This window comes from Lissotriton helveticus, chromosome 2_2 (assembly GCF_964261635.1).
Source record: "Lissotriton helveticus chromosome 2_2, aLisHel1.1, whole genome shotgun sequence".
Classification (NCBI taxonomy): Eukaryota; Metazoa; Chordata; class Amphibia; order Caudata; family Salamandridae; genus Lissotriton; species Lissotriton helveticus.
Window position 1 is genome coordinate 93,015,852 of NC_136060.1, and position 27,949 is coordinate 93,043,800.

At 42.2% G+C, this 27,949-nt stretch overlaps 1 long non-coding RNA gene across 1 annotated transcript in view; it reads left to right on the forward strand.

Annotated features, from left to right (window-relative positions):
- LOC144821742 (uncharacterized) overlaps positions 1–27,949 on the forward strand; it is a 194,069-nt gene that overhangs the window by 41,982 nt on the left and 124,138 nt on the right. The window contains exon 3 of the long non-coding RNA XR_013608416.1: positions 3,534–3,598. This is a non-coding gene — a long non-coding RNA (uncharacterized LOC144821742). The remainder of the gene's footprint in view (positions 1–3,533; positions 3,599–27,949) is intronic.

Sequence of the window (27,949 nt, forward strand, 5' to 3'; positions counted from 1 at the left end):
TTTTTTAGGAGATTAGTGAGTGCGGCTGACATTTCAGACTACTGGGGAATAGATCTCTGATAATACCCTAGGAGCCCCAAGAATTGCTCTCATATCTCTCTTCATCGTTGGACAGGGTGTATTTGCTATAGTTTTTACTTTTTCGCTCTGATTTTCAATTATATCTTTACCTAGAAGGTAGCCAAAGTATATCACTTTCTAGTGGGCTAATATGGGCTTCTTGGCATTTATATGCAGTAGAGCATGTTGTAGTTCAAAGAGAATGGCCTGCAGATGCTGTAAATTTTCTGTCCAGCTTTTATTGTAAACCACAATATAATCCAGATAGGCAGAAGATTACCCTTGATGATGTTGAAGCATGGTATTCATGATCCTCGGAAATTATGTAGCTGTTGCCCCATGAAGTCCTAAAGGTAATACGGTAAACTGATAGAATCCATCAGGAGAAACAAATTCTATCTTCTTTTGGTCCTTTTGTTCAAACGGAACTTGCCAATAACCTTTCATTACGTCAATTGTTGAAATAAATTGGACTTCTCCTTATTGTCCAATTAGTTTGTCTATCCTCGATAATGGATAGCTGTCTAGGTTGGAGACCTGGTTAACAGCCCTGAAATCTATGCAAAAACCAAAATTGAAGTCAGGTTTTAGCACCAGTGCGATTGGAGAACATCAATTGCTGGTTGAAAGTACTATTACACCCAGCTTCAGCATTTGTTGAATCTCAACTTGAAGGGCAGCTGAAATGCTAGAGTCTCTTTGTTTTATAACTATTCCTTCTTGAGTGGGAATTGAATGAACTGCAAGATAGGTTCATCCTGGTAAATTGGAAAAGATATTGGAAAATGACAAACTACCACAAGATTGTATTCAGGTTTCTTTTTTCTAATTCTGAAAGGGTCTGATTTGATATATAATTCCATTACTGGAATAATGATTTGTACTGTTCTGGGAGGAGAAACTAACAATTTTTATGAGGTTGATTTGATGTTTGTGGGATATCTGTAAGCGATAGCTAACATGAGCTTTTTCTGATTTTATAAAGGCTTTGCCAATCTGCTTTTATTTTAGCAGGTGAAGTGGGTAAGAGGACCAAAAGCGAATCACCTACATTATATACCCTCCATTTCTCACCCTTATCATAAAAATATTTCTGTTGACATTTCTCAAGGTTTTCTTGAGCCAAGGCCATAGGTTTCCCCAACCAGGACTTGAGCTGTTTGCAGAATCCAACAAGGTGTCAGCTTTTGTTTTCTGCATCCTTCTCCCACGCCTCTTTTGTGATTTCTAAAAGTGTGCGGTGAATGTCCGAAAAGGAGTTCAAATGGAGATGTCCCTAAACTGCTCTGTACTTGAACTCTGAGAACAAAAAAGGCGAGGGGCGGCAGTTGTTCCCAGTCCTTACTATTTACAAACAGCCTTTTTTAACATCAGTTTCAGATACCCATTATACCTTTCCACTAGGCCATCATTCTGAGGGTGGTATACTGAAGTTTTCAGATGTTTGATGTTACGTTGTTCACAAACTTCTTTTATCAAATCGGAAACAAAGTGTGCTCCCTGATTGGTAATTATTGCCTTTGAGAATCCCATAGGAGAAAAGACTTCTATGATATGTTGAGCAATAACTTTGGGGTTTGTGGCTTTTAGTGGTGTGGCTTCTAGAAATCGAGTAGCATAGTCTACAATGACTAAGACATATTGGAAGCCTTTTCTTGAATGTGGCAAAGGATGCGTTAAGTCCATCCCTATTCTCTTGATGGGTTTTCTAACTATAGGAAGAGGTTCTAGAGGAACCACTGGAGGTCCTTATGGGTTTTTTCTGGTAGATTTCAAAGGTCAGACAATATTGTTTGACTTGAGCGCATATGCCTGGCCAGTAAAAATGCAGCTAAATAGCCTGGCTGGTCTTTTCTGCCCCACAGTGACCGGCCAATAAATGAGGGTGGGCAAAAAATAGAACCTGGTCCCGGAATTCTAAAGGTACCAATAAATGTGGTTTGTCCTTTGCCAGGCTAATTGTATACAGTAATCACTTTTTGTTTATACATTCGAGATAAAGAGTATTGGGGTTATCCTAATTCATTTAGCTGCCTGTCAAGAATTTTGTAGGGAGCTGTCATTTAATTGGGCTGTTCAAAACCATTTGTCTAAACCCCTGGGTTCGGAAAAGGATAATCTGTTCTGAGGATAAACTCTTCAGGAAGGGTAGGAAGCATGCCGACTTCAACAAGCTTTTTTGACATGTGGGGTGGGTTAGAGTTAAATGGGTTACTGGATAGGTTTGCATATCTCCATGTCTTTATAGTTGTCTGGTATGATCTGGGAAAGGTGGAATAGATTAGCTCGGATATCTGAATGTTTACAACCTGAATCTAATAGAGCCTTTATCCAGTGGTCATTAACACATAAACGTATATAGTAAACAGTTCCCTTTTTTGTGTATATAAAATAGAAAGGGGGCATAGCAGATATCCATTGGTTCCTCTCCATTCTTTTCCATTCTATGTTAAATGGGTGCTATGGCCCCAGTCCTCACACTAGTAGCATTGTGGGCCTGGTGTAACCACACAGTCTGGTTGTCGATCCTATTCTTGGAGGTCTCTTAGGTTGTATGTGGTTTCTTCTCTCCTCTATAACTTGAAGGTGATGTCATCTCACTGGGTTCTCAATCTTAGAAGGGCCACTCCACGCATCAACATAGGAAAATGTGGTGGCCATCTTGACCAACTGTTTGAGGGTTAGACCAGCATGTTGTATTACCCACTTTAGTGAATTGAATGGTGAAGCTTCCAGATATTGTTCAGGATATATTTCCTCTTTGCTGGATTCCTGAAGTTTTTGTCACCTATCTGCAGCATCTTTCATTTTGTAGAACAAACATTTAGGGTGTGGGTCCGGTGCTTTCCTTTCTCTACGAAATTTGAGACTGTGAGTTTTGTCATCCTCCCCTAAGTGGTCCAAAATAATTTAATTTCATTACATAACTCGATGTACCATCCTTGATGGCTACCTGATAGGCCACCTACACTTTTCCTGTTAGTAAAGGGGCAAGATAAGTGTCATAGTTTAGCTGCCATTACACTGGCCCTTGTGGCACATTCAAAATTGGGAAAAGAGGATACAGTATCCGAACCAGATACAAATCTTTGTAAGAGGATTGTGGTTCATAGGGTAGATCGGTGACTGCCTTGAGTGACTCCAGTAGCCAGCTGCATTTGTCCTTCCGTCAATTTAGTTAGGATTTCCCCTAGGGCTCTACTGGCATTCGTAAAGATGGTGCGGTCAATTTCAATTTGGCTCATGTGCCTCTTGAGAGACCATTCTAATTTACTCTGTACTTCTTGCAACTGTTGGATGACATTTTCTATCTTGGCCAGTTGAGCCTATGCCCCCTATCTCCACCACTTTTCAGTCTCTGTCTAAAGGATCACAACTAAATATTGGTTATATTATTGAATTAATTTGTGAATATAATATTCAAGTTGACAAAATATGCAAGCTTATATAGTCTCTTTATCTTCTGCTTTTAGGCTTTGGATGCAGGAATCGGAGGTTCACTGCCAAGGACCTCAGAAGAAACAAAACAAAAGTGCTGGTAAGCCACTAGCCTCTTTTGATGTAAAAGTGTCCATCACCAATTTCCCCAGGAATGACTGTGCATAGTGTTTTGTGGCTTTGCATGCTAATACTGCCCCAAAAAGGAATAAGCTAAAGCTCCGGTTAAACTTGATTTAACAGCTAACCTAAACTCCCCTGACACTCAGTGATAGGTTGGGTAAAATAAAAGGGCAAAAAAGAAATATATAATTTGTTAACTTTGTATCATTAATACTCTTAAATATTGTGCTAGACTTATTCATGCACCTGGTCTAGTCATTTCCCTCCTGGAACATGTCTGGCACTTTGGGCACTTAGATGGAGACCTCCATCATTGGGTCTCTCTGTAGCCTCGTAAGGTGCCACTCACCTCGGTTCCAGCGGTTCGGGAAGACTCCATTCGTTCTTTGATGTCTCTTCATTATACAAGCTCTCAAGCCACCAGACTTCACGTCCTCCTGTCTCCTCATCTCGCAACGGCCCTGACGCTTACTATTTAACTTCTATGACCACGTCTTCTGGGTCAAGAGCCAGGATGATATTAGGATTTCTTTTGTTCAGGCTGTGGTTAGATTCTGCTCATCCCTTTTACAAGTAAAGCAGTTCAAAAGACCGCATTTGTGATCCTGCGAGGAAACAAGATGCATGTCACTCATGTTGGCAGCCGATCAAGGAGACTACGTCAGGTAAGTCATCGTTCTCCTCACACAGGGTTACAATTTTGACAGTTGCTATTTGCACAAAATGTATTTATTTCTGGGACTACCACTTTACATTCTTGTGCCTAAACCTAATTTATTAGGCATTGGCAAAGGCAATAGGTCTTACCTTTCATGCTGGACTCTACCACATCACATTTGCAAATGCTTCTTTTCCCCTAGATGGATGCCACGCATGTGTGTACATACATCAAGACCATTGTATAAAAGCATTTCCATTTTTTTTAATTCCAGAAAGTCCACTGTGCATGTTTGTGATGCCATTCAACAAGCACTGGCAAAGCCAAAATTATTTGTGGTGGAGGCAGCCAGTATCAAGCAGTATCAATATTCTATCAACAGTAGAGAAGTTACCACTGGGGGTTACCAAGACCCCTACAAAACCATTAAGGGCTACTGTTGTGTTTTGATATAGCCAGTGTAAGAAAGATTGTTATCAAATGGGGTGGATTTGAGCACACCATATGGAATAAGGCCACCAACATGTTAGGGTAAAACACAGTTTCAATCATTCAAAGCTGGGTTCATCTACTTGTGGCTATGACACAGACAGACAGGAATAACTTAGGAAAATTAGTAAAGAATCTAGCAGTAACAAAATGCGTTACATGACATGCTTGGCATAGTATTCACCCAAATATTTTGCCATAACCACTCCTTTTTGCTGAATTCATATTTTTTACTTTACGACTCTATGTACTTTGCTAAATAGTGCTAAAGTGCTTGTGATCTATCCCTAAAACATGTCAAAAATGGACTACACCTAATAGCACATTTAATTTACTAGTAATTAGTGCTTGAATTGGTTGGGATCTGAGGTGTACGATGTGCAAGCAATTTTTTGATTTTAGGAAAACAATTCCCATACTTTTGTGAAAAGATTACCATACCGGGAAGGTTAATTCAGAGAGATCAAATGCTTCAGCTGAAGTGTAAGGTAGGGAGTCTCTTGTGTTGTGAAACCGAGGGAGGGGCAGACAGCTAAACAAGCCTGCTTGCCAGGGTGCCTGTTGCCTGAAAGAAATGTAAATGTGCACAACTGGTTAGCCTGTTAATGCAAAGGCTACTTGGAAGCCGGTATTGGCTATAAATGAGAGAACCACTTGAAGCTTCCTGATAACAGATATATTCTTTTTGTAAGGAAGCTACCAGCTAAGCTGTGAAGTGGGTGCTCTTAAAAGGCAGTTATATAAAGAATTGCACTATGCACAGTCTGGGTTTTACTAAAATCTATATTTTTGAAGCACTTTTTTATCTTAAAATTGTTTGCTCATTGTGTAGTATCACACCTTATGCTGTGTGGGTAATGCAAGTATAAAATAGTGACTTGCATGTTTACAGTGCTTTCTCTCATAGACTGGGACCTCGTAGCACTAAATATATACAAGTCACTATACTCCACTGCACCAACCAGGATTCGACTCTGTAACTCTCTGATGCAGTGCAGGTTTTATAATGTTCAATAGTGCATCTCGCACTGATTAACATAACTTGCTGTATAATATTTTATATGTGGTTACTTGAAGGTGAAAGACCGACAAAAAGTTACAGAATATTTTGTATTTTATCCATGCCTTTGACCACACTCCTCACTTACCCCATCCCCATTGCATCACAGCATCATGGTTCCCTTACCTTTTTGAATGCACTTCGACTACTGCTTGTAGTCCATAGTAAAGGGGTACTATATGTATCCATGGCCTGTAAAGTACATGCTACTAGCAGGCCTGAAGCACTCATTGCCACTGTAGTCTGTACTGAAGTAATAAACTACCATTTCAACCTGGGAAATTAACTCCTTTGTGAGTCATAAACCGTCCTTTTTAAAAGTCCTTTTTAAAATTTTAAAATCAGCCCTGGAGTGGGCCATAAAAGCCCACAGGGCAGGGTATGTTGTATTGAAAAAGAAGGACATGTGGGTTTAAGTTTTACATGTCCTAGCAGTAAATAGCTCATAAAGTTATTTTTCACTGCTATAATGTCCATCTCTTACGCAGACTAACATTGGGTTACCTTATTACATTTAATAACTGATAGTTTTGGAATGGGAGCAGATAGAAATATGCTGTTTACAATCAAATGAATTGTAATTTAAAATCATCCTTGATGGTAAAGTCAGATTTTGAGTCACAGTTGTGAAAAGTCCCACTTTTCGAAAGTTGACATTTTCTTGTCGTAACCGTTTATGCCTTCTCCCAGTGTCCTAGGCCACATGACTGTGAATGGCTCTGCTGGTGGGGTTGGTCTTTTCCTTACAGACAGTAACATAAAAGATGACTAGGTGTGGGCAGGATGGGCCAACCTGCCATGATGGCTGAGGGCAGAGCTGTGCCTTGCAGCACTTACACTTCAAAGCGCTTGCTGCCAGAATTCACAAATTAACATGACACTAGTCTTTTGCCCCTCCCAGACGTCTCAAACCTTGACAGTGGAAAGGAATTAATACCAGAAGCAGATGTAGGGGTAGTATAGGGAATACCCCCACTTGAAAGGTTGGCACCATGTATAAATACTGGACTTCCAGAAACACTCTTCAGTACACTCCTGAACCTGTGGACAATACAGAAGAAGTACAGCATGCACCGCTACCCACAGAGTACTGCCCTTCTGCTACCAGAGGGCTGCATCAGCATGAGGAATGCCTTGCTGTCGGAGAAGGAAGACAGTACCTACTCTCTCTCTCCCAGGCTAACCTGAGTGACTACAATGGCCAATTTGCCAAACTATAGGGACACAACAAGCTCCAGAGGCCTCCTTTCAATTGCTCGGCAGACCTTTTGCATTGGACCTGCAAGTGGACCTGCCTGAGTCCAGCTGGGTCTGTTGGAGTGAGTTCCTTATTGTCAAGGGGTGCTGCTCCAAGTCCTGGAATCTTTGCTTGCATCAGTAGGGCTCCTGTGAAGTTATGGTCTCTTTTCAACCGCAAAAAGGGTGGTTCGAGCTCAGACTCTGCTGTCCATGACGACCGTCAATGTGATGCTCCATTAAACAAAACCCTTTGTGCTGCAGCAACCATCAGCAACAACTGGCAACACAAGATCTGCACCTCAAGCTACAGCAATCACAACCCGCAGTGGTAGTTATGTGAGCTCCAGCAGTAATTGTCTGCAATGCCTGACCGGATCTTCTGACTACAGTGAAGACTGTCCAGGACACCAGGCCTGCTCTTCACACTACAGCGACGACCGTCTGCAACACCACTCTCACTGCTCTTCATGGTTGTCTCCACCGTGAACTGAACCTACTGGAGGTACATTCAGACAAAGTATTCAGACAAAGTATAACTTTTTAAAAGTCACATTTCCTAATATTTATCAAAAATCCCCCTTCACAACTGAAATGAATTTGTGATAAACATTAAGAATAGTGTTTGAGTTATTCTAGTATCTTTCCCAAACCACAGATTGCAGAGTTAGGATTTTATGATAAACTCTGGATTTCCACATAGGACAGCTACTGCTCTTTTATAGTGAAAATAGCTTTTGGAGGATAGTCACCGTTGGTACATGCTAACACTGAAGTCTTGCATGCAACACTTTTAAATATAGATACCCTACTGTGTGGGTTACATAGAATACTTAGGAGTGACGTATTTCATATTTAAGATAAGGGTCTCTTCTTGTGGAAAAAAAGACTGTTTTGACAGGTTTTTCCACAGGTTTCAGAGCTTCAGAAGTTAGGCTATACAGGAATGCAGGGACACATGTTTTCCTTGTCATCCTAGTGGGTGGCATGACACAGGCTACAGTCCACATGAAACTTTTAACTTCCCATACCATTGGTGTACATATATTCGGGTCTTACTGTGAAGTTAAATAGGCCAATTAGGAGTTAGGCAATTTTACAATGGATCAGAGCACATACACAGGAGTCTGGACAGCAGTGCCGCAGTGTGCAAAGTTCAAATTCCAGAAGCATTGGCCCAAAAACATTTGGGGTGACTTTCTCAAAGCCAGACAAATTTTTGAATATATTTGGGTTCTTTTATGGTTCTTTGGAAGATGGTGAACATGCATTGCCATTGAACTCAATCAAAAACCTTATTGGAATGGAAAGAAACGGACAAGGTTTCACTCTATTGTTATCTTTCTTGTCATATTACATGCATAAGAACCCATAGATGAGTTCTTGAATATCTTCTGGGAAGGAAAACAACTTGATTCTTGTGAATAAGCTGCAGTGCATATTTCCTCAATGTGTTGTTTAGAACTTTCACCAGAACCTTTGCAGCATTATCTGTCTCTGCTTCTATGAAGACTTTGTGGAGTAGAGAGAGTTCAAGCAGAGCGTTTATTTAATAGAATTAAATTGGTAGCCCATCATCTCCTGGGTCTTTGTTATTAATTTACATTAATTTACTGGCTTCAGACATTTCATTCTCCTTAATGTTGTCTTTAAATGTATCCCTCATTAATGTATTTTATTTTGGAAGATGAAGGTCGGCTAAGAATTCCTGTTTCTGGTACAATGATTCACTAGGGTCTGAAGTGTAAGCAATAGAAAAGAAAGTTTAAAACTCTCAGTGGGCTGGTTCAGTGGTAAGGCTAGCAGACGGCCTGATTTTTACCCTTTCCGTGCCCATTTAGCATACTGACTAAATGCAAAACTAATTTCATGTTTTGTTGTTGCTCTTAGTCATCAAAGGAATGTTTCTGTTGGTATTCTGCTAAAAAACACTTGGTTTATATTTTCAGGGCATGTTGTTGTGTGGTAGTTAATTTCACTGCTGGGAAATCTTTCATTGGTGGACCCCTTATTCATGCATCACCAACTGCCCGAAGAGATGTCAGTGATGAGAATGCGTTTGAGTTTAGGTTGATGTGGTTTTTCAAGTAACCTTGGAGGTTCTTTTTTTGTTACGGGGTCCCTCATATTTCCAGGTAGACAGTATACATCTGTATGATGTGGAGTATATAGCTGAAGATCAAGGTCCATTTGAATCAGTGAATGATTGGATATACCATGATTAATAATAGGCCAGGGAAATAGTTTGGGGAGTATTGAACTTCAGTAATTAATGTGGGATTCTTTCCTGTGGATGAATGACGAGTAGGTGCATTGCCACTCAGTCGAATGTATCAAAAGCCATGTGTTTATGAGGGCACGGTCTGTCATGTTGGGGCCTATTATGATCTTGGGCGGACTTACTTCTGCCCAACACGATCTCAGAAATGGGACCGACTGACCTCCTGTCAGCGATCCCGGCCACCTCACTATGATGGGATCAAACACTGTTCGGTCACATACTCCCATTCCTCTATGGGAGCTTTTGTTACAGCCAGTTTTCGGCCATAACACAAGCTTCTATAGAGGACCAAACAGTGGGGTAACTGTACAAGCTCGTATCACCAGGGGAATGTCACTTTTTGTGACTTTTCTGTGGCGATAGGGGCTTAGCCTTATTTACAAGGCAGCTTTAAGCCACTTAACATTGCTTAACTTTGCCTTGTAAATAAGGCCCTCTTTCACGCTATGAAAGGGGAGGGCAATGGATGTTGCGGTGGCCGTTCCATTGCAACACCCATTGAGTTTTATGCTGCCCCCTATTTACAAGGGCAGCGTAAATAGGGGCAGAGCCAAAATTCAGACCAGAGAAAACCTGGTCTTAAGTTGGCGAAACGAGGAGAAGTTATGTATTTCTCCTCATCATTGCTTTTTCTATGTGTGCTGCCTTGTGCAGCTCACATGGAAAAAGCAAAAAGCCCTTTATTGTTTATGTTCAGGAAAGTCCCCCTTCCTGCACTCAAACAATCTTAGAAAAAAAAATGGTGACTTCCATGTGTGGTGCGTTAAGCAGCACACATAGAAATGACAAAATGGCATTTCAAAATTGTTTATGTACAGGAAGTGGGGCCTTCCTGTACATAACCAATCTTTCCCCTGCACGCAGACACCCTTGCTCTATGGGGCAAGGGTGCCTGTGTTGGTGCTACACTGCTAAGTGTAGTGCCAGCTCCGGGGGAAAGACAAGGTGGCACCATATTGTAAATATGGTGCAGCTTTGCTTTTCTGAAGTTGTGGAGTGAGGCATTAAGCCATGACGGCTGATGCCTCACTCTGCCACTTCTGTTGTACATATTCCCCAGTTTTTGGTCCCATCATAATGAGGCGGTTAGGATCGCCGTGTGGTAAATAAATAAATAATACCCTATTTTTGAATGAATAAATGAATAACAGATAGCTCAATAAATAAGAGTCAAGATTCGAGGTAGTAGGAGTTTTGCAGGTTTAATACAGCATAAGGACAGGAACAGGATGACCTGCACGGGAATAGGATGGCAGCTGCCGGGGACAGGATCGGGAATGACGGCGTCCAACTTTTAATAACAATACATGAGCATATATACATAACGCAAACACATAGCATTACATTGCAATAGGCGTAGCAGTGGGTGGAGCAATAGGCGTGACGCATAGCAGTCGTGAAAGATAAGGGTGAAAAGAGGTGTAACAGGGCGTATACATAGACATGTGATGCAAACGTAACAGATTATGTCATGAATGGGGCGGAAACCATGGAGGGGGCTACCTGAGGAGCCGGGACCTCTAACCTGATGGTGCGCGCAAACTGGCAATGACGTGTCACTAGGAGAAGCTGGGGGCTATGAACTCTGTGCTAGGAGCAGAGACTGAAGTCTGGAGAGTCAGGGCGACATGTACCTAAGCAGTATCTAGTATCTGATGTTTAGAGAACATGTTGATATAAACTAGAAGTCAGGAGGGGAAAGGCTAACTTGATTCTAAGACTGGACCATGCATTATTCTACATGTAGTGCGTGATGAAGAATATTAAATGACCATTAAATGCAGTATTTCTCTAACGTGGAGACGTGAAGGCTAGACAATGACGGAAACTATCGATGCGATTCAGTAGCTTTAGGAATGCAGAGAAGGAGGACTGAACTGATAACTGGAATCATAACATATTCTTGGCAGACTCAGAGGCAGAGCCAGGGTGAGCCGGGCACTGCGAGGCAGGAAGTAAGTGAAGGGTCGAGGATACAGGTGGGGGCTTTATCGCTCCTCAGCGAGGGTTCAGGAGACAGAAGCCGGATCTGGTGTCCGGGCCCTTTTGAGGCCTAGAAACGGGGACTTTTCAATAGAATAACGTGCACACTGAGAAGCGTGGCAACGTAGTTTTACATAGGCCTGATATTCGTAGTATTCACGAGAACTGGAACTGACATACTAGAGGTGGACACTACTGTAATTGCGTCTTGAATCGAACATGGGGAATACATATGCATATTTAATCATGCACACATAACATATGATGGATGACACGTAGGGACACAGAACATGGCAAAATTTACTTTTCCACATTCCCTCCTTGTCACTACGTTTCCATCAGGAAACATCAATATTCATGATACCATCTATCATTTCATACAGTATCATTTGTTCGTCTCGAATTATCCTGGAACGGGATTTAGAACGGGGCTTGGGACTAGGAATACATGATGTAGCACAAATGCCGCAAATCGCAGGGCCACATTGTATACAGAGGCAGCAGCTGAATATGATCGCTACTGCAATACCTAGAAAGGACAAGACTTTCCACCCCCAGGCGGAAATTATATTCCAGAACCAACCGGACCATGTCCAGGTGCCTGGATCTTGGTGTAACAGATGGGCAATTTTATGGAGTCTGGTTATAGCTGACGAGACGAGACGATTCTGTAAAACGACAAATCTCATAGCAGATTGCTCTTCGGTTAAGTTACCTAGAGCAGAGGCAGTCTCATTGACTACAGCTTCAAGGGTTCTGGTTAACCTACGGATTAGTTTACTATTCTGGATAGGTCCTATAAAGAAAAAGAAACCTCTGTTGAAATCTGTATACTGTTCTAGGGCAGTTTCAGTATAATCGACAATTAGGGACTCCCTTCTATGTCTAATGTGTACTAGATGTGTGTTTCTATGGTAATCAGGTGGGGCTAGGAAAACTGGTGGCAGTAGGAAGGCAATGTAACAGGTTCCCTCCCAATCGAGGGGCAGACGAACATATGCAGTTTGACCACAAATAAAATAAGAATGACGTGAAGCTTTGAAAACAGATTTCCCACTGTCACTATACTTGACAATAGTAGTACAATCACTATGTCCTACATGTACGGAACCATTATTTCGGACACATAATTCGCCTTTAACTGGTAGTACTGAAATAGCAGGTAAGTCTGGAGTAGTATCAGACTGAACATTCAGGACCATGAAATTCGAAGAATAATTACCTAAATTATACACTTCATTTTCTAGATCTAACCCGGTTCTGTGGGGGAGACCTTGCTTGTCTGGAAAACATGTGCTGTTAAGAAAAGACATATCTGTTGAGGATGACGTTAACGTGGACCATGCTCCACACGAACCATTATGTGAAAACGGATAAGGAAAGAGTGGCAGAACTCCCTTCGGTGTCTGGAAAGGGGGGAGTCGACCACATACCCAACAATTAGTGGCATTGCTGGTCTGGTGTGAATAATGTAACATGCGGATAAAAGAATTATTTCGCATAGCGAGGCGGTAAGAGAGTTCATGAGGAGGCAGATCACTAAACATATGCTCTACTGTAGCATTAGCAGACTTATTTACATGAAGAACTGGGAAATACAAGAAAAATGCATAACTGGTGCAGGAAATCATAATGCTGAGAAATAATATGAAACATAGAAAAACGATACATCGAATAGAGTTTTGACTAACTCTCTCACTATGGGGGTCTATTTTATACATGTCAGAAACAGTCTAACCGTTTCACCTAGGGGAGGACTTAGACAATCAAACTGGCTGACTTATTTTACTAGACCGGAGTTTCAACTTATACTCCTGCTGCGGAGTTTTCTCTAACAGGGGAGGGTTTGTAGCAATGTCTTTTGCGGGACAGTCCTTGAGGACAATATTTTGGCAATCCGTCAAATCCTGGGAAATGTTCTTTGAGACGGGTTTCAGTCCATAAAACTTTTTCACGTGCGAAAGGTGCACCCAGCCTTTGCGACCTTCCAACTTCACGGCTGTACGGGTGGCGAGGAGGACCTGTCGGGGCTCCTTCCAGCGTGGCTCCAGCGGACTTGAGCGGTCAAAATTGCGGACAAGGACCATGGATCCTGGAACGATTTCATGCGGTGCCACCTCGGTATTGTCTGGAAATGCGGCGGCAACCTGTGAACGACAAGAGTTGAGGGCAGACATCAAGGAAGCTAGGTAATCTGTCAGCATATTACTTGAAACATCGGTAATACTTCGGGGTCTAGGAGTACCCCACATGTTAGGGGGGCGGCCGAAAAACGACCTCATACGGGGACAGACCTGATCTGGAATGTGCGACCATGCGCATATAGAACAAGGCAACTGGCAGAGCTACTAGCCAGTCCACACCTTTCTCTTTACACACTTTAGCGATGCGGATTTTCAGGGTCTGGTTATGTCTCTCTACGAGACCGGCTGCTTCAGGATGGCGTACACAATGGAACTTCCACTGGTACCCTAACAAAAGGGAAACATGCTTCATCAACTCAGATGAGAATGGCTGGCCGTTGTCAGAATATACGACTCTAGGGAGTCCATAACGGGGGAAGAACTCACGAACCAACTGCTTGGCAGTGGTCGCGGCTGTGTAATCTGGAACTGGATATGCTTCTGTCCACCTGGACAAAGCGCATACAACTACAAGGACATACTTGAAACCTCGACATCGCTCCATCTGAATATAATCCATCTGGAGGACTTCAAAAGGGTGGTCAGGAGGCTGGAATCCACCTTGTTCCACCGGGACACTTTTACCTGGATTAAACTGACAACATATCATACAGGTACGGACTTTTTGCTTGGCTGCAGCTCGTAAATGCTTGTTGAACCAAATGTTCTGGATACTGTCTAACATAGCTTTTTCTCCTAAATGTGCTGGACTATGTGCGGTATTGATAATGACTTGAACCATAGAGTCGGGGAGAAACCATGTGGCTCTACCCTTCGTTAACCATCCTTGATCTGTCTGGACCCCTCCTTGTTCGGACCATTTCTTGATTTCATCGGGAGTAGCGTGTAACTGGATATCTATGACATCTTGAGTAGGGTCCTTAACTGTCATGCATGTAGTCGGATCTGGAGTGTGTGTTATGTTAACTGGAATGTCTGGAGTCTGTGCTGTAAGCTTGGCTGTGCGATCTGCTAGATCGTTACCTTGAGAAATAATGTCAGTAACTTTCGTATGTGCTTTGCGCTTCATGATAGCGATAGATGTCGGTAAATGTATGGCATCTAACAGAGCTTGAATAAGGAGACCATGCTGAATCTTGGTTCCATGAGAAGTCATGAAACCTCTCTCCTGCCAGAGCACTCCAAAGTCGTGTACGACTCCGAATGCGTAGCGTGAATCTGTGTAAACATTAACTTTCCGGTTCTTAGCGTGTAGGCAGGCTTGTGTCAGAGCAACTAGCTCTGCTGCTTGAGCGGACAGGGTGTCAATACGGTGTGTTTCAATAACTTCAGTGTCAGTAGTCACTGCATACGCGGCGACTAGTTCTCCTGTACTTGTTCTCATACATGAACCATCCACATAAAGTGTCAGGTCGGGGTCTGGTAACGGAGTATCTGTCAGATCTTGTCTTGGCTTTGTCGTAATGTTAACTACTTCCACACAGTCATGTGTGGCAGAATTCGAAGTAACTGATGGTAACAATGTAGCAGGATTTAAAATGTTGCAGCGTCTGATTTGTATGTGTGGCTGGAACAGTGTCAATTCATAACCTGTTAAACGTGCAATTGTCAAGTGCTGAGTCTGTGTTCGGTTTAAAAGAACTTCCACGGAGTGTGGAACTTGTACTGTCAAGGAATGTCCTAATACTATGGAATCACTTTGTCTGATAGCTAGTGCTGTGGCTGCAACTGACTTGAGGCACGCAGGCAGAGCCTGGGCTACAGGATCTAATGTGCTCGAAAAATAAGCACATGGCTTGTATTGTCCTGCTTGATCTTGTGTGAGAACAGATAATGCTGTACCTTCCCGTTCAGTTACGAAAAGTGTAAAAGGCTTACTGTAGTCCGGTGTAGCTAGGACTGGAGCTTGGCATAGGGCTTTCTTTAACTCATTGAAACTGAGTGTATGTTCAGATGTCCAAGGGAGGACAGTCGATACGGCTGCCTCCTGTGTCGTTAACTGTATCAATGGCTTGGCTAGAAATGCATACTGAGGAATCCATTGTCGGCAGTAAGAAGTGAGGCCGATAAAAGCACGTACCTCCTTCTGGGTCTTGGGCTGAGGAAGACTCGCTATTAACTGGATACGGTCTGGTGTCAACTGCCTACCCCTCTTGGACAGTAAGTGTCCTAAGTAGACCACTTGCTGGACACAGAATTGAAGCTTAGAAGGGGACACCTTGTGCCCCATCTCGGCTAGGAAATACAAGACTGTAAGGGATGCTCGCTCGCAAGCACGTTCAGAACGGGCTGTGACCAGTAGATCATCGACATACTGGAGCAGGGCAGTGTCAGTTGGCATGTGAATGTTGTCTAGTTGTCTCTTGAGTGCTTGACTGTAAATACTAGGACTTTCTGTGAAACCTTGAGGAGCTCGTGTGAACATATAGCTCCTTCCATGTAAACAGAATCCGAAAAGAAACTGGCTGTCTGGATGAATGGGGACACTGAAAAACGCGTTCTTGAGGTCTATGACAGTGAAAAATGAGGCTTCGGAATCAATGGCTGTCAACAGGGAAGAGATATCTGGGACAACTGGATACTGAGGAATAATACATTTATTAAGTTCTCGTAGGTCAATCACTAATCGATATACTGGGGGTGCATTTGGATCAGTACGTTTCATGACTGGAATGATCGGAGAATTGCATACATTGGAGTCAGTTTCTACAACTACTCCTTGAGCCATGAGCTCGTCAATAATTTTGGATAAGGCTGCTACAGCCTCAGGTGGCAATCTGTACTGTCTGATTCGTGGTAACACTACACCTGGCTTGAGAGTCACACGATGGGGTGTGATTTGCATGTAACCTACATCAGTTGGACCTTGCGCCCATAAATGCTGCGGAACATTAGACAATCTGGGATCAAAATCTCGTAATACATAGTGACCCTTAAAGTCACGTAGAAACAATCGTATTCCCTCTGGGGAACAGCATATAACTGCACCTAACTCTTTCAGTGTTTTAATGCCTAATAGGTTTTCTGGACATGACTTAGTAAGTAACAGATCAGTGGTACGGGACAATGGACCTACTTCTAGAGTAACTGGCTTTGAAATTTCATTTACGATAGGTTTTCCTGAAAATCCAAGGGAAACATTTCTTGAGCCTGAGAGCGGAGCCCCTGGAACTTCGGCGTGACTAATTGTGGTCCTACTTGCCCCTGTATCAATCAAAAACTTTCTGTCTTTCCCTAATACTTGACTGTGAACATAGGGACCTTCTTGATCTACAGGTATCTCGATGAGGGGCAAGCCTACCTCCCTCTCTAGGCTGTTTCATGAATACTGTTGGTACTCTGGATACTCAGACTGTGCATACTGGTACATCTGCTGTGTGACGTGCTGTGTTGCAGCGATAGGCTGCGGAGCTGTAACTGTCTGTGGCGCATTCTGTGGCTGAGGAATCTGTGAAACTTGTTCTTGTCTAGGCGGACGTGGTCTTTCTTTAGTCTTACCGGTAGCTATATTATGTTTCAGAACTGCACACTCATTTATAAAATGACCTGGCTGTTTACAATAATTGCAGTTCCCTTTAACGGGAGCTGCAGGATGACTGGCTTGATTTGGACCCCTCTTCTGACTGTCTTGAGGAACAGATTGTGCAACTAGTACTTTCATTTTCGTGTCTTTCATACGTTTTCTCTCGTGTTCTTGTTCTTCCCTGATTCTATTCTGGTGGTATTGGAGCATCTGCAACATCTGGGACGGGGTATTAGCTTGCCAGGTACTTTCGACTTTCAAAACTCGATTTTTAATTTGTGGGCTTGAATTCTCGACTAATTTAGTAACAAAAAGGTGAGGGTATGACTCACTACTTGTCTTGAGGCCACTGTTGATGCTAAAACATTTCTCAAATCTGGAATAAAAATCACTAATATCTTCGTCTTGTTTCTGTTTACAGGCTGAGATTGCATCCCAGTCTTCTTTTCTAGTTGTCAATAATCTAGGTAAAACTTGTATTAATAATTCTGGTAATTCTTTACATTTCGCTCCAAGACCGGTACCTGGTACTCGTGCCTTATCTTCAGCTTCTAGAACTGCCCAATCGATCTTTTTCTCTCCCACCTCCCATTCTTTTTCCTTGAGCTTTTCATACACCCCTGCGGGCAGCAGAACTTTTAACATTTTAATTATATCTGGATACGTGTATTCTCCCATACGGAGCATGTCTTTTAATTCTCGATGGAACCCTGCTGGATCTTTATCATGACAGGGGATTAATTTCTTCATCTCTAGGAGTTCCATCTTTGTAATCGGAGTGTAAACAAACACTCGTTCTAGTTCGCCACCCGTTCCTCTAACTGGGTGGACTTCTCGTAACGGATTCTGTCTCTCCATGTAAAATGGTTTACTTTCTGGGGGTGAGACATGAACAAAATGCGGGTTCAAAAACGTTCTATATTTGTGACGCTGTTCTAGAATGACACTAATTAAATCGGTACCCAAACCTTTCCATCTATACTGGAGTAACTCGTTCAGGATATCATGTAACGGGCCTGGATCAGAGTGCTGACCCTCATACAATGTAATGAGGTGCTGAATCATATACATACCCGCCAGTCGTTGCTCGGCTGGGGGCATTTTCAGAAACATTTGTGCCACTATTTCGTCTGGAAAAGTGGTAGAATCAGTAATCCATCGGACTGCTGATCGGACTAGTTCTTGTTCATGCATGGTACTCAAATCACTGTAACCGATTCGTGATTTCAGAATGTGATCGGTAGCTTGAAACACTTGTTCTAGAGAACCTTGTTCTGGTGCTGGATGATGAAAAATAGACTTGTGTTCTAGGCGTAAATGGCGATCTGGAAATCTAGATTTTCCTACATACGCTATTCTGTCGGGATTCTCGTCCTCTACCTCTTCAGTATCAGAGTTACTTTCTTTCTCGCTTACTTGTGCTGCTTTACGTTGATCGTGTAACCTTATTATTTCTTTACGAATTTTCTTGTACATACTGTCCATAGCACTGATAGTCTTGTGCTTACCCTCGGCTATACTATTACTCCACTTTGTCAGGGTTCTCATTTCGGCTTGATCTTTGGACGGGTAATCTTGTTCTCTTATTAGACAATTGATCAGAAACTTTAATATCATGAGCTGGGTCTCAGCTTTCCTTTGAGACATGGCATCACTAATACTTTCTGGATCTTCCCCTGTACGGATGAAACGATATATTCTGTCTAGATCTTCTTTCATATTCGGTAGGGTGACTAGATACTCGGCCACATTTCTTACGCGTAATGAATATAAAACCATATCATCCTCGCCTGGGACTGGGTCATAGCAGCATTCGGCAAGGGATTTTCTTATTTCTGCAACAGACTGATGTCTGGGCGTACGTTGTGACGCCTGCATATGTAATTCGGCTGTCGTTAAACGCTTATGTGGCGGCGGGGTTCGAGGAGGACCTCCTCCTGCGGCCCCTAAACTAGAATCATCAACTGATGCTTTTCGTCTTTGCACGGCAGGAAGTTGAAATGCGGGCTGGACCTGTATGGCGGGCTGGACCGGGGGTACCGTAACAGGTACTCCGGTGTCTGGAGGAGCGGGAAGTGCCTGATTTACAGGGACTGGCGGAGCGCGAACAGGATTTGCATATTCTGGGACTGTGTCGTCCAAATAGGACGAAATAAAAATATCAGCTGCGGTCTGTTTGTGACGTAACTTGGTCGGAACTAATGGTGGCGGGAAATTACTGGATGCCTCTGGGGTCGCTTTTGGCAAGCCCTCGGCAAGAAGAGGATACATACCCTTAATGAGGGCATTCCTCTGTCTGTCTGATTGTTCAGTTCTAACTCGTTCACCTATCTCGATTAATTCTTTTTCTTGTGCTCGTTCCAAGGATTCTCTACTTAATTCTGACTTTCTGATTTCTTTTTCGGTTCTTTTATGAGCTTCTTTGCGCCATAACTCGATGGCATCTTTCTGTGACTGTCTGGCTTTCTTTTTCCATAATGCCTCTTCTACTCGCATGATGCACTCGGCATCCCATGTACCCGATACGGGCCATCTATACTTTTCTTCTAACTGTTTGGTATACTCTACCCATAAATCTAGATACAGTATGGCGCTTATGCCATGCTTCTGATACATAAAATGACCTGGACTGTCCCTAGGCGGGACAGGAACTGCTGCTTCCAGCAGACCCTTTCTAGTTTTTAACTGGCGTAACTTAGAAAACAAGGGCATGACTGGACTGTAATCTAGACACAATACAATACACAATAAACACGATACTTATTCCCCATTCATACCACGACATTAAAATACATGAAGAACATTTAAAAATAATAGTTCGAACAGAATACTACCTGGAATACGGAACACAGAATACATGAATTTCCTCGAGAACAGAACTGACTGGAACAGAAACTAGGTGCACTGCTGAAACAGTACGAAACTTACCGGTCTCATAAAGAGACATGTCAGGACCCGCATCCACCGAAGTGGACACTTCGTTTGTGGGTCTGTGTACCACCAACCCACGGACCAGAGTCAATTAAATTGACCCTGTCTAGATACTACCCCAGTAATGGTACTCACCGGGCAGCAAGAACGGAAGGCCTCAGACTGGACTGGACCGCTTCGACGACGGACGACGAACTTCGGACTTCAGTTACGGGTGGACCTCCGGATACCTCGGACCTTGGACTCTCGGCTTGGGCTCTGGTCGGGACTCGCCGCGTTCCTCCACCGTCTCGTTTGGATGCTGGACCGCCTCCTCCGTCTCCTCCGTGGGCCTGAGGGATACTTGAAGCAGAAATATCTGCCGGTGCGCAGAAGAGTTCCGTCACGACTGCAGAGGGTCAGGGGGTCGGCGTGGCTTCACCGACGCGTGGGGAAAGGGCAAGTGCCTATTCGGGCGCCATTATGTGGTAAATAAATAAATAATACCCTATTTTTGAATGAATAAATGAATAACAGATAGCTCAATAAATAAGAGTCAAGATTCGAGGTAGTAGGAGTTTTGCAGGTTTAATACAGCATAAGGACAGGAACAGGATGACCTGCACGGGAATAGGATGGCAGCTGCCGGGGACAGGATCGGGAATGACGGCGTCCAACTTTTAATAACAATACATGAGCATATATACATAACGCAAACACATAGCATTACATTGCAATAGGCGTAGCAGTGGGTGGAGCAATAGGCGTGACGCATAGCAGTCGTGAAAGATAAGGGTGAAAAGAGGTGTAACAGGGCGTATACATAGACATGTGATGCAAACGTAACAGATTATGTCATGAATGGGGCGGAAACCATGGAGGGGGCTACCTGAGGAGCCGGGACCTCTAACCTGATGGTGCGCGCAAACTGGCAATGACGTGTCACTAGGAGAAGCTGGGGGCTATGAACTCTGTGCTAGGAGCAGAGACTGAAGTCTGGAGAGTCAGGGCGACATGTACCTAAGCAGTATCTAGTATCTGATGTTTAGAGAACATGTTGATATAAACTAGAAGTCAGGAGGGGAAAGGCTAACTTGATTCTAAGACTGGACCATGCATTATTCTACATGTAGTGCGTGATGAAGAATATTAAATGACCATTAAATGCAGTATTTCTCTAACGTGGAGACGTGAAGGCTAGACAATGACGGAAACTATCGATGCGATTCAGTAGCTTTAGGAATGCAGAGAAGGAGGACTGAACTGATAACTGGAATCATAACATATTCTTGGCAGACTCAGAGGCAGAGCCAGGGTGAGCCGGGCACTGCGAGGCAGGAAGTAAGTGAAGGGTCGAGGATACAGGTGGGGGCTTTATCGCTCCTCAGCGAGGGTTCAGGAGACAGAAGCCGGATCTGGTGTCCGGGCCCTTTTGAGGCCTAGAAACGGGGACTTTTCAATAGAATAACGTGCACACTGAGAAGCGTGGCAACGTAGTTTTACATAGGCCTGATATTCGTAGTATTCACGAGAACTGGAACTGACATACTAGAGGTGGACACTACTGTAATTGCGTCTTGAATCGAACATGGGGAATACATATGCATATTTAATCATGCACACATAACATATGATGGATGACACGTAGGGACACAGAAAATGGCAAAATTTACTTTTCCACAGCCGACTGGAGGTTGGTCGGTCCCGTTTCCTAGACCTCCACCCCAGATCGTAATAGGCCCCAAAAGGTCTATAAGCAAGCATCTTTCCACGTTGCGGAATTTATCATATACAGCCTGGTATTGGTCAGGAGTTACATTCCAATTACCTCTGTGCAAAGTTCATTGTGGTCAATGCATGGAATGGGTGTGAACAAGACAGAGAAAAATTACAGTTTATTCCTATTTGGGGCATATAAAGACCCTATTGCAATATGTGAAGTTTTTGTAGATAGGTTCCTAAGAACAAATTGTCCTGCTGGACACAAACACATTTTTATGCCAGAGTATGACCAGTCTTCATTTTCTGTATTTTGGACCGTGGCTCGAAAAAACCCTGCCACACAGTCTTCTTGGGGAACTGGTGGCAAAAAATATCTTTCTTTTTTGTTGCAAGATAAGTGAAATGATCTTTCTTTTTACAAAGCTGGTCAATTCAGTGAAATCTTTATTTGTGTCTGATGATCATCTTTATCTACTTCAAATCATTCATCAATGTCTCAAGCGTTTTTGTAGACATTTCTGTAAGACTTGGACCTGTGCTACATGACATGTGCCCTGTCAAGTCCTCTGAGAACTACATTTAGCATCTGGCATGTAGAAATGTCTGGCTTCATGAACTAAGCAGAATATGATTCACCTAGGCGATAGAAAAGGCTGAATTATTGTCAGGGCCAATTGAGTCTCATGTGTTCAGTAGGGCTACACATTCCCAGGGATTATGGGGCACATGCATCGTTGTAAATTGCATTCGCAAATGGTGTGAATCGCAAAATTCGGCCGTTTGCGAATGCAATTTCAACTTTTGAGATGCATCATCATTTTTGTACTTTTCGCAATTTAAGAAATAGCAAAATTGCGATTTCTTAAATTGCGAATGCATTTAAGGAATCTCAAATTGAGAATCCTTAACTGCAATGCATCAAACTTAAAAAATTATCCATTTCGCTAATAAGGGGAGCAAATTACCATGAAGTTGACCTTCATCGTAATTTGCGAAAACTTTGAAAAATGCACTAAAGTGCATTTTTTAAAGTTCCATTTTACACACACAAGCCCTTGGGGCATGTGTGTGTGCAAGATGTACTTATACGCAGATTTCAGGGGTGCAACAGGGTGTCCTCTGGACACCCCTGCACACTTGAAATTGCATTCTCAATTTGCGATTCTTTAATGGAGAATCGCGAATTGAGAATGTCTTCCCATTCATTCCTATGGGCCTCCAGGCCCATAGGAATGAATGGGGAGGTATTCCTTAATTGTGATTCTCAATTAGAGAATCGCAATTAAGGAATTTTAAGAAATCGCTATTTTTTTGCGATTTCTTGATGCATTGCAGATTGTAATTCCTTAATTGCGATTCCTTATTTTTCGCAATTAAGGAATCGCAAAAAGCAATATTGATGCATGTGCCCTATGTTTCTGAGGGGTTATATGGCCTTCTGCTGTTTATAATATGTTTAATGTGTTGTGTAGCACAGCTTTCAATCTTTCACAAAATGCTTCACTTTAAGTCAATTGTACTCTTCTTTGGAATCAAAGTTAATTCACCTGCATAGGTAGCGATTTTCATGGTCTGAATCGAGCGGGAGGAGCAATATAATATATACACAAGTTTGCCTCATTAAGAAAAAAAGATACCCTTCCAGAGGTGAAATGTATTTCAAGCCACAACAACACAAGAGAGGAAGATAACGGTGTCCTCAGCACAAAATGACATCAAGAACGGGCGCCGTTTCCAATTTAAGATGACTACCTGCCATGTTCAAGTAGACCAGCCTGACCATTAAGCTCTCATCTCTGTATATGTATATTTTTCAGAGCTGCAGGCAATTCTGCAGTTGGTAGTAATGTGTTAACACTGCTATGTTAGTCTCTCCATTTCTCTAGTTTGGAAAATAAGCAAGGCGCATCGTGGAGCGCATTCCAGTCATGGCCAAACTTCATCTCCTCTCCAGGATGTTTGCAAGATTTCACCCTAACTCAAATCACTGCATCCTTTCAATTTCCCTAGTCCATCTCTCTTTGGGATATTCTAATACTATCTGGAGGTTTTAATAACTATGCCCCCGAGAGTGCTTGGGCATGTTCTCCGCTACCAGCGACAGAACTAATCTGAAGGAGGTCAACCGTGTTTGCCTGCTCACCTGATAATGCCCATTTGCACGGAGAATAAAAAAATGGGTTAATTAAACATTGCCTGCATTTACATATGGTATTTTATGCATGACAAATGCAAGCAAGCATCGGCAAAGCAAACATTTTTTGGGTCTAAATGGCAGCGCCATTAGCTTTGCCAATGGTTTTAACTGAGTGCAAGCGAAAATGGTGTTTGGATAAAATATCTGATAAAAAATATTGTGCTGCAGAAATATCTAGACAAGAATATCTGGATTTCAAATATATCATGGCCAGGAATATTGAAGGTGAAAATGTTGTTTAAAATGTTATTTAAAATATCGATGTAAACATAGTGATGTAGTAAATATTGCTGGATATAATACAATTTTTTTGTGTTCAACGGTATACTATGTATTGTATTTTTATTCTATGTGTTTATATTTTTTTATATGTTTTCATTTTAGAATTGTTTTAATTTACTAAATGTTTGTAATTTGTAATTTTTAATTGTTTACATTTGTTTTTTTCTTTTTGAAATAAAAAATTGTAGTGGTATGTTGGGTTAATAGGAGATAAAAGGTGGGGAGATTTTTAAAAAAAATTTATTTTATTTTTTTATTTTAAGTTTATAATTTTCAAGATATGCAAGATTTTATATTAAGTGTAAAATGTATTTTATTATAATACATTTTTATTATAATTCTAAATTTAATGTGAAATATGATTTATTGTACAGTTTTTTGAAAGATAAATATTTATAGACATTTAACATATTTTTGTAAATTTTTATAAAGTATTATATTTTTCTTTGTTTTCATGTTTAAAATATAATTATTAAATTGTGTATATTAAATTATTATAATTGTATAAAAAATCAGTAAAATAACATTTTGGAAGAAAAACACAAAATATTCATTGTGATAGTGTAATAAAATAAAATAAAATGTAGTCCCTATTATGATGACAGTGGGACAGCCACCGACAAACCGCCAGTGGCGATCCCACTGTCTTAGGAATGAGGATTAGCGCCCGCCACATTAGGATAATTACAAAAAGGGGGTGGTGATGGACAGAGTATCTGAGTTAATCAGAACACTCCTACCCAGTCAACAGATCAGGGCTTGATCCATCACCGTTTTTTAGCTCACTGCACCATCCCAGTTCAGAACCTGGCTATATGCAAATTAGTCTGTCCCTGGCCCAGTGCATCATGGGAACAGGGCAGACCAAACTACCAAGCCAATTCTTCACTGGAAAGGAAACAAGCTTCTGGGGACCGGTTTCTGGCATTACAGCCGTCTTCGGCCCGGCTTGCTTGAATCCTGATGGTGCAATGAGCAAGGGACTCATGTCTGAGCATACCCTTCCACACTCATGGTGGCCAAAATAATTACAAAAAGGGGGTGGTGATGGACAGAGTATCTGAGTTAATCAGAACACTCCTACCCAGTCGACAGATCAGGGCTTGATCCATCACCGTTTTTTAGCTCACTGCACCATCCCAGTTCAGAACCTGGCTATATGCAAATTAGTCTGTCCCTGGCCCAGTGCATCATGGGAACAGGGCAGACCAAACTACCAAGCCAATTCTTCACTGGAAAGGAAACAAGCTTCCGGGGACCGGTTTCTGGCATTACAGCCGTCTTCGGCCCGGCTTGCTTGAATCCTGATGGTGCAATGAGCAAGGGACTCATGTCTGAGCATACCCTTCCACACTAATGGTGGCCAAAATAATTACAAAAAGGGGGTGGTGATGGACAGAGTATCTGAGTTAATCAGAACACTCCTACCCAGTCAACAGATCAGGGCTTGATCCATCACCGTTTTTTAGCTCACTGCACCATCCCAGTTCAGAACCTGGCTATATGCAAATTAGTCTGTCCCTGGCCCAGTGCATCATGGGAACAGGGCAGACCAAACTACCAAGCCAATTCTTCACTGGAAAGGAAACAAGCTTCCGGGGACCGGTTTCTGGCATTACAGCCGTCTTCGGCCCGGCTTGCTTGAATCCTGATGGTGAAATGAGCAAGGGACTCATGTCTGAGCATACCCTTCCACACTCATGGTGGCCAAAATAATTACAAAAAGGGGGTGGTGATGGACAGAGTATCTGAGTTAATCAGAACACTCCTACCCAGTCGACAGATCAGGGCTTGATCTATCACCGTTTTTTAGCTCACTGCACCATCCCAGTTCAGAACCTGGCTATATGCAAATTAGTCTGTCCCTGGCCCAGTGCATCATGGGAACAGGGCAGACCAAACTACCAAGCCAATTCTTCAATGGAAAGGAAACAAGCTTCCGGGGACCGGTTTCTGGCATTACAGCCGTCTTCGGCCCGGCTTGCTTGAATCCTGATGGTGCAATGAGCAAGGGACTCATGTCTGAGCATACCCTTCCACACTAATGGTGGCCAAAATAATTACAAAAAGGGGGTGGTGATGGACAGAGTATCTGTGTTAATCAGAACACTCCTACCCAGTCAACAGATCAGGGCTTGATCCATCACCGTTTTTTAGCTCACTGCACCATCCCAGTTCAGAACCTGGCTATATGCAAATTAGTCTGTCCCTGGCCCAGTGCATCATGGGAACAGGGCAGACCAAACTACCAAGCCAATTCTTCACTGGAAAGGAAACAAGCTTCCGGGGACCGGTTTCTGGCATTACAGCCGTCTTCGGCCCGGCTTGCTTGAATCCTGATGGTGCAATGAGCAAGGGACTCATGTCTGAGCATACCCTTCCACACTCATGGTGGCCAAAATAATTACAAAAAGGGGGTGGTGATGGACAGAGTATCTGAGTTAATCAGAACACTCCTACCCAGTCAACAGATCAGGGCTTGATCCATCACCGTTTTTTAGCTCACTGCACCATCCCAGTTCAGAACCTGACTATATGCAAATTAGTCTGTCCCTGGTCCACATTAGGATGGCGGGTGGATGGGTGGCAGCCGGAAAACACAACAGTTTCAGATCTGACTGACCGCTGTAGGCTCCACAATCCCTACAATGGTGGCTGCGGGTTGACGATGTTCCTACCCACCAGCTGTTTCATGGCACCTTACCCGCCATGAAAAGGCTGATGGAATGGGACATTTGGGGGCCCATAGCGGGCCCCCCTTTACCTCTGGCCATCAGCTTTGGGTGTTGGGGGGCACCTATGCTGCCCCCCTCTACATACTCCTGCAACATGTCTGATGTGTATTTTTTTACTGCAGCGTGTGCTGTCGTCCACCTGGAAGGCAGTCACATTGTAATACCTATGGTGGGACAGTCAACACCAAGTCAGGTGGTCCCATCCCTGATGTGATGGCAGTCAGACAAAAGTCCGACCACCATCATAATCCGGCCCTTAGTTATTTGAAACAAATGTAATTGTAGTTTTTTATAAATTCATGAATGGTATAAAATATTAATTGCAATTTTGGAAATGTTATCACTGAATATAAAATCTATTTTTTTAATTTTATATATAATTGTATTTTAAATGATTGTGTGATAATTAGTGCTCCCAGTTTTATGGTAGATTTTTTTACATTTCCATTTGAATTTATCCATATATATTTTTTGCTGGATTTATCTGCATTTATCCATATATTTTTGGGGTTTTTGTGAAAATATGAATCTGACACCTGTATATTTCCACATTTATTTAACTGATAAATATACACCCATTCTTAAATCTCTGCTAGGTTCCAATGATATGAACACCAACAGAAGATTTATTAATACACTCATATCAAAATATACAAATTTCTGTATCAACCTTCTAATGTTATTTTAACCATTTGTACTAAAATTCCTTTCTTTTTTATCACCTTCCCTGTCAATCCAAACTCTTTTAGACTGACAGTAATGGCAGACAATATTTAAAATCAGTCATAAAGCAACCCAATTTCCATTTTTATCCACAATTAAACATAAATACAGTCAGGAAAATAAATTATTTTCTGGCTATATTTAGCTGTAAAAATCCATAAAAGCAGAAAACAGGCAGGCTTAGTTATAATATATACATTTTGTCAAATTTATAGTTTATTAAAGTGTGATGATGTGTAGTATCAATTGTATTTTGTATTTTTAAAATATAATATTTTAGGTGAAAAGTTTTATTTTTAATTAGATTTTATAAATGTTCATTTTTATGTTTTTCACACCTTCCACAAGTTTATTTAGATTGGAGTGGGAATAGTAAATATTATCC